This window comes from Myotis davidii, unplaced genomic scaffold (assembly GCF_000327345.1).
Source record: "Myotis davidii unplaced genomic scaffold, ASM32734v1 scaffold235, whole genome shotgun sequence".
Taxonomy (NCBI): Eukaryota; Metazoa; Chordata; class Mammalia; order Chiroptera; family Vespertilionidae; genus Myotis; species Myotis davidii.
In genome coordinates, this window is record NW_006287462.1 from 2,691,472 (window position 1) to 2,699,176 (window position 7,705).

The window sequence follows — 7,705 nt, forward strand, 5'->3', positions numbered from 1 at the left end:
ATGGTTATAGTGCTTCCTACTATAAACCAGGTCCTGACCTAGGTCCTGGGACTCTGAGATAAGCATCTGCCCTCATGCAGCTCTTATCTAGCAGGGGAGGTAGGTGAATGGAGCCAGTAAACAAAAATCCCATGGGGGCTGACTGCGGAGAGCAGTCAGAGAAGGCTCAGCTGAGGAGCTGGTATTTGAGGCGAGGTCCAAACGGTAGGAAAGAAACCAGCCCAGGAGGGGTTGAGTGCGAGTGGACTGGGCAGCTCAAAGTTAGAAGATGGGAGAGCACTCTGCAAATGACGCACAATTCTCTCCTAACCTTCAATTGTGTCCAGCAGCTACATTTTTCAAAAACCCCTGCCCACTTTTAGCATCACCTCTTTTTCAGATGGCAAGAAAATAACCACCATTTTTCAAGACCAAACGCCCATTACTGTATAGTCCCATAAATAAAAATGATAAATGATTGGCTTTGTCCACTGATTGTTTCAAGTGACACTATTCTCGACTTCGCACCAAGCTACAAAGAGGAATGAGTGGGTGACATGGGCACTGGGACAGACACCGACAGGGAGTGGCCTTGGGATTTCAGTGTATGTTGACCTCGCCTGCAGACCTGACAGACAGCCCCTGGACACAGCCCGGTCGGCCTCATGCTGTGGAGATGGGGACACTGGGCTGGGAAGACATTCTCCAAAGTTGGGCGTGGTTTCATGGCATGAGAGTTCAAAAGGGAAGGTGAGTCAGGAGACTGTGTGAAACTCTCCAAAAGTAACTCCTGACGGCTGGAATCATATTCTAGGACATGGAGGAAATCTGAGCAAAGGATAGCTCGATCGCTGTTAATATTCTACTGCAGTGAGTTGATAATGGTGGAGGAGGTACTGGAAATGGGAGTGCGGACATCTTTGAAGAATTAGAAAGCTAGCCCAAATTCCCGGGTTTTGTTTTTAATAAGTGATGGTGTAAATTATGGTTCATTGAGCCCTGTGAACTCTTCTCTGCATCCACCCTGAAGATGTTCTTGCAGACGTTCATTTAATCCTCCGTGCCTTCTTCAGGGAGCCCCAGGGCGTCTCAGGTAGTCCTCCTGAGTAGTTTGTGTTGGAGCCTGTGTCCACTGTGCGTGCGATCCTATTTGGACTTGACATTTCCAGAACATTCAAAGCCAATTTTGTTCTGACCCATGATTCATTTTGACCCTTTCCGGCGTTACTTTATTCCAGATGCTTTCTCTTATCTGTAATATTCTTGTAAATCACGGTAAATCTTTTGATGAATAAGAGGGAGCCTGGGAAATATAAACAGAAGCAACATCTAGGGGTTAAAGCATAGCCCTGAAGTGGGCTGGAGTTCATCCCTGAGTCCTTGTACATAAAAGAGAAAGAGAAATAATAACAGCTATTTTGTAGGATGGTTATGCGGATATTTACAAAGAACAGTCTGGCTAAGACAAGGTTAGCAAGCAGTAAATGTTAGCTATCATTTCATTATAACTATACAAAGTAAATAAATCTCATTCTGTGAACTTTGACTCGACCCCAGGTAAAATTTCTCAATAGATTGTAAAAGGTGATCTTTAAAATTAGTATGATTACTTAAGACCATGTCTTGTTGGGCCAATATAATTTTATGATTTTTGAGGCCAAATATAAGATAGAAAGCTGTAGGAAAACATACCTTGACGTCAGCCTATATAAATATAAAAAAGCCTAAGTGACCGCTCAACCGTTCAACCGTCCGACCAGTAGCTATGATGCGCACTAACCACCGGGGGCAGACACTCAGCACACAAGCATGGAAACATGGAACAGACTGATGAATCTCAGAGGGAAGGGGGGAGGGGGGAGAATGGGAAGAGATTAACCAAAGATCTTATATGCATACTAGAGGTCCCTCGGGTTGGCCTGTGGGGATTGGGCTGAAACACACTCTCTGACATCCTCTGAGGGGTCCTGGATTGCGAGGGTACAGGCCAGGCCAAGGGACCCCACTGGTGCACAAATCCATGCACCGGGCCTCTAGTATAAAATAAAAGCAAAATCCTCCAAATGCTACCCAAAGGTAATCACTTTTATTAGTTTCTTATCTCTTCTTCCCAAAATTGATGTGTATTACAGGAAACACGTATGTGTGTGTTTGTGGAAGCATTTTGGGTTGTAAGAATGGGGGTGGGGGAATGTGTGCTACTGTCTTCTAGCGGGCAGAGACCAGACATGCTGCTAAATACCCGACTGTATGCAGAACAGTCCCCCCTCCCCCAAGTGCATTACCAACCCTGAGTGTCAATATTGATGATGTTGACAAACCCTGCTCCAGAGCAGTGGTTTTGAAACCTGAGTGAGTGCCTCAGAAGCCCCTGGAGGGTTTGTTGAAACTCAGATCACTGGGCCCCACCCCCACAGTTTCTAATTCAGTAGGTCTGGAGGGGGGCCCCCAAATTTGCATTTCTACAAGTTTCCAGGCAGGTCCAGGGGCCACGCTTGCTGAACCTCTGCCGGGGGTCTTCCCCTCGTTCACAGGGACAAGGTGGGCTCACCGTGCCAAGTCTCGGTCCCGCTGGTCAAAAGGGTTACAAGAGAAGGAGGCACACTGCCCTGGCTATGAGAGAAGCAAACCAAGAGCAGCAGAAGTAGCAGAAACCACTTCCACTCAGCGCCCATTGGCAGAAGCTTAATGATGGAGCCACCCCCAGTTTACACAAGGAAGATGTGGTCTTGAGCGGCCACCAGCCCTTCACCGATGGTGGGGATTTTCTTACTAAAAGGAAGATGAAAGGGTGGATATTGTGGACATGTTTGCAGTCTCTGCTGAAAGGCGTTACCCGACCTGCTCCCCACCCTAACTGGGTTCCTACCTCTCCTTCTCACTTGCTGTCCTCCAGGCACCCTGTTGTCTCTGCTCTTCTGACCCAGCACCCTCAGCTCAGGGCCTTGTGGTTGCTGCTCCTTCTGCTTTGGAAGCTCCTCCCCCAGACAATCACTTGGTTTCCCACCCCCACCCCCCAGCTTTATTCAGGTCTCAACTCAAATGTTATTCCTCAGAGAGGCCGGCCCTGATGACTTGTCTATCAGTTAACCCTGCCCCCTCTGCCCCTGCCCCAGCTTTCTCTGTGCATGTCACTCGGTGCTCCTGACAGCGTATTGCATAGTGACTTGCTTCTCTATTTGTCCCTGTCACCGGAAAGCAAGATCTAGGAGGACACGAAGTGCCTTCTTCTCTGTTATAATCCGGGACAGCACCTGGCACAGAAGAGGCACTCAGATTCTTGCTGAACACGTGGAAGTGCATGTTCCATTTCTGACAGACGCCGTCAGAGTGCCCTTCAAATAGGTTTGCCCTTAGGCTGGAAATCCAGTTCATCCCTCACTAGTTTGGAATATTTTCTTTGGGCAAATAGAGCTTCTGGGGTTGGAACGTTTATCACTAGTCCCTCTCCCTTGGGGGGACATCATCTCCCCAGGTGCTTGGAGCTACCCTTCCCAGCTGGAGTGTGAGCCAGAGGAGACAAAGTGGGCTGGCAGCGGACCTTCCAAACTAGGCCACTCCGCTTCTCAAAGGAGCATGTGATGATCAACCCGTTTAACGTAGTAGCCCAATCAGGGGAGAGGTACTGATTCATCCGATTTGGCCCCCATCATCCCCGATCTAAATTAGCTTGACTTACAAGATGCCTAACGGCTGAAAAACTGCCTTACCAGCTCAAGCTGATCTAAGAAAATAAACATTTCAGAACTGTGATAATATAAGCAACTCCAGACAAAGAACAGCTCAGCTCTGAAGGATGGTTCTTATAAATAAACTAGGCCATCGCACACTACAGAAATAACTAGAATTTCTGTGACCTCACGGGGAGCCAAATGGAAGTGCCCTTGCCGAGTGAATGCTAAAGTCAAGCCATCGTCCCAATGTGGTCGGGTGCTAGATGTGAGCTAAACACGTTCTGTTCCAACTAGAACCACTTCTCTTGTGGAACCCAGTTAACTTGAGCCCTCACATTGAATTTTCATGCTTAGATTTCAGGGAAAGGGGACATGTTACAACAAAATGAGCTCATCTAAAGGGTTTGGTTAAAACCGAACAGAAACAAAATGCCAGCAGCCTGTGGTATGTCTGGAATCATCTCTGACTCAGTGGCTCATGTGTTCTACATCGAAAACCCGTGTCATTTGGACTCACAATGCACTGCAGTCTGGTGGATCCTGTATGATTAAAAACAGGCCAAACCCCAGCCGGCATGGCTCAGTGGTTGAGCATCAACCTATGAACCAGGAGGTCACAGTTCCATTCTTGGTCAGGGCACATGCCCAGGTTGCGGGTTCAGCACCTGTGTGTGTGTGTGTGTGTGTGTGTGTGTGTGTGTGTGTGTGACAGTTCCATTCCTGGTCAGGGCACATGCCTGGGGGAGTGGAGGATGTAGGAGGCAGCTGATCAATGATTTTCTCTCATCATTGATGCTTCTATCTCTCTCTCCCTCTTTCTCTCTGAAAGCAATAGAAATATATTTTTAAAAATAAACACACACACAAACAAACAAACAAAACTAGGCCAAGGGCTGATCCACGAGACAGATTTTCAGCATCACTAGTTAAAATAAAAAGTTTCCTGTAACTAGAAAAGGCCAGTTATCAAAAGCACCTCATTTACTCAGCATTTTAATTTTTGATATTTTTATAGTGATAAGAGGAGAGCAAATTATTTTTCAAGGGACTGTGCTGTAGCAGTTTCTCTGGGAAAGGTATCCATGTGGTCTCTTTTGGATGGACATAAGAGTAGCCCAGACAAGCCAGGGGAGGCCCCTTTTTGCCCATTGTCTCCATTCAGGGGCAACTGGTAGTTCTGCCAGGGCAGGGGCCGCACTTCAGCCAGGTTGGCCAAAAGAGGCCCTTTGGTTCAGACTGAGCTCATAAATTCCCCTAGCGCGTACCTGGTGATTTTTCCTACTCCCCAGATCCAAGTCCTCTCAGTCACTAGCTTGGCAGCCCGCATTACAGGCAGGCAACAGAGAGGAGTGGATGCCTTGGAAAGCTGGGCCAGCTCAGGCTTGGGAAGGCTCCCGGCTGTGCCAGCCCCAGCAGGGCGGGGACCTGTGGGAAAACATGGGTCATGGCTTAAAGGCGGGTAGGCACCAGCTACACAGTCCAATCTTGGCCCCTTCCTGGGTTCTCCAGAAGGTTCTAGCATTTTCTGCAGAAGGCAGCATCGCAATCTCGTGGTTCACTGGAGGTGAGTGTGGCTCATCCATCAGGGAGTGCCTTCCTGCGTGTTCAGGGTCAGATCAGACCTCACTTAGCTCAGGTCCTCAGAGCACCAAATGAAAATATTTTTCATGTGATGTGTTTGGAAACTATTTCTCATAGGCAGAGGCCCACCGAGCCTTCAAAGGCCACAAACCTACAAAATGTTTCGGACACTGTGGAAGCCAAAGAAACTTTTCCAGTTTCCTGAGGCTGTGTGAAAAGCTGCAAATGTTCCTACAGCTTGTGGTCCAGAGATTCTCCTTTCATTCTTTTTCCTTTCTGTTTCTCCCCTGATGAGAGCCCTTCCCTGGAAAGTTCCATGTATCCCTCAATCGTGACACCTGGTCATGCCCGAAAGCTTCAGACCAGCTGTGGAATGTGGAGGGAGGTGAAGAAACCACCTCTGCTGATGGGGGTTTCAAAGAGGTGCAGTCAGGGTCTCAGTGTCCTCCAGGTCTTTGGGGGCAAATGGCATTTTTTAAAAAGATGTTTTTATTTATTTATTTATTTATTTTTGAGGGAGGAAGGGAAAGGGAGAGAGAGAAAAATATCAATGAAAGAGAAACATCAATCAGCTACCTCCTGCATGTCCCCTACTGGGGATTAAGCCCCCAGCCTGGGCATGTGCCCTGACCAGGAATCGAACCAGCGACCCAGCGGTGCATGGGACAACACTCAACCAACTGAGACACACCGGCCAGGGGGTAAAGGGCTTTTAATATTTTATTTATGTATTATTTATACAGTGCCCATGACCTATCCCCACCCTACAATTAATACCAGATAGGCTAGTAAGCCAGGGCAAGCAGGATAGGGAAACTGAGACACATATCAAACAGGCACTTTGCAGCTATTTAGCAAATCTAGATGCCAAGCAGTTTACCACCATCTAGTAAATCACACAATCCCAGCTTCTGCAACCAAGGACGCTTAAGAGTAAATGATTTACACTTCTCCACAACCAGAGGGTAAACAGTTTAAATCACCCTACTCAGGGAAATAGCAGAAATCCAATTAGTGCCATTTGCCAACCACACCCAAGGACAGATGAAGTTAAGGGAATAAATCTCATTTTTGGCATAAAACTGATGAATATTCTATTAAGATTCTCCCCAAAGGCCACCCCTAAACTCCCAGCCTTTGAAAACCTCCCAAAATGAAAGTTCCAGCCCTTCTCTCCCTCCCAGGAGCATGCCCGTGCCTTCCCCCACCTTCCCCTCCTCCTCTTCTTCACCCCAGGCATGCATCTCCTAAACTCTAAGGGACCCTACAAGGCTTGCAACCAGGGCAGAATGGGCAATGGCAGCTGGACCCGGGCTAACCGCCGATCCTGTTGCCCAAGGCCCCCTCTTCTCTGACTTCTTCGTAAGTCATAGCAGCCCAGCCTAGGCTCATTTCTCCGCCTAGACCCTCTCCTGTTGCTTCTTCTACCCCGGGCCCTTTCTTGTTTCACTGTCTCCAGCTTTATAAACATCCTCTAAAATTTGCCTGGGCTCCATTGTGAAGTCAGTCATGCACAAAGTCAAGAACCCACACAGGACTGGCTGGCCGGAGGCAGACCTTCTCAGTGTCAGGTACCCTTCCCCATAACAGTACCTACACTGTCCTAAACCATTGCGGGGGACCTGCTAGGACAGTGGTTCTCAACCTTGGCTGCACATTAGAATCACCTGGGAATCTTTTTAAAATCCTGATTTCTGGGCCTCATCCACCGGAAATTCTGTTTCTTTGTTATGGGGTAGGGCCATAACATTAGTAACAAAGAAACAGAATTTCCGGAGGATGAGGCCCAGAAATCAGGATTTTAAAAAGATTCCCAGGTGATTCTAATGTGCAGCCAAGGTTGAGAACCACTGTGCTAGGAACAGACCTAGGAGGAATACAGGGTGATGCTCGGAGGCTGGCCGTCCTGTCTCTACCTCCATCTGAGATGGCAGTGTCTCCCTCAAGGCCCTCTCGCTGGCCTGCAATAGCACTGTGGCTCCTCTCCTGACGTCTGTCCATGTGAACCTCAGAGCAGGCAGCATAGAGAATTAAGCTGTCGACTCCCCACCACCCACAACAACTCAAAGGCAAACCAAGCAAATGCTCTAGGACCAATCCAGTTGCCGCTGGCCACGTGTGGAACCTGAGCACTTGAATCATAGCTAGTGGGAGTGGAGATGTATGGAAGTAGAAAATACACCCCAGATTTTTAATATCTGGTATAAAAAGGGAACCTAAGGTCTCCTTAATAATGTTTGTATGGTCCGGCCGGCTTGGCTCAGTGGTTGAGCATTGACCTATGAACCAGGATGTCAAGATCTGATTCTAGTCGGTGCACATCCCCCAGTTGTGGGTTCAATCCCCAGTAGGGGGCGTGCAGGAGGCAGCCAGTCAATGATTCTCTCTCATCATTGATGTTTCTCTCTCTCTCTCCCTCTCACTTCCTCTCTGAAATCAATAAAAATATATTTTTAAAAAATAATGTTTGT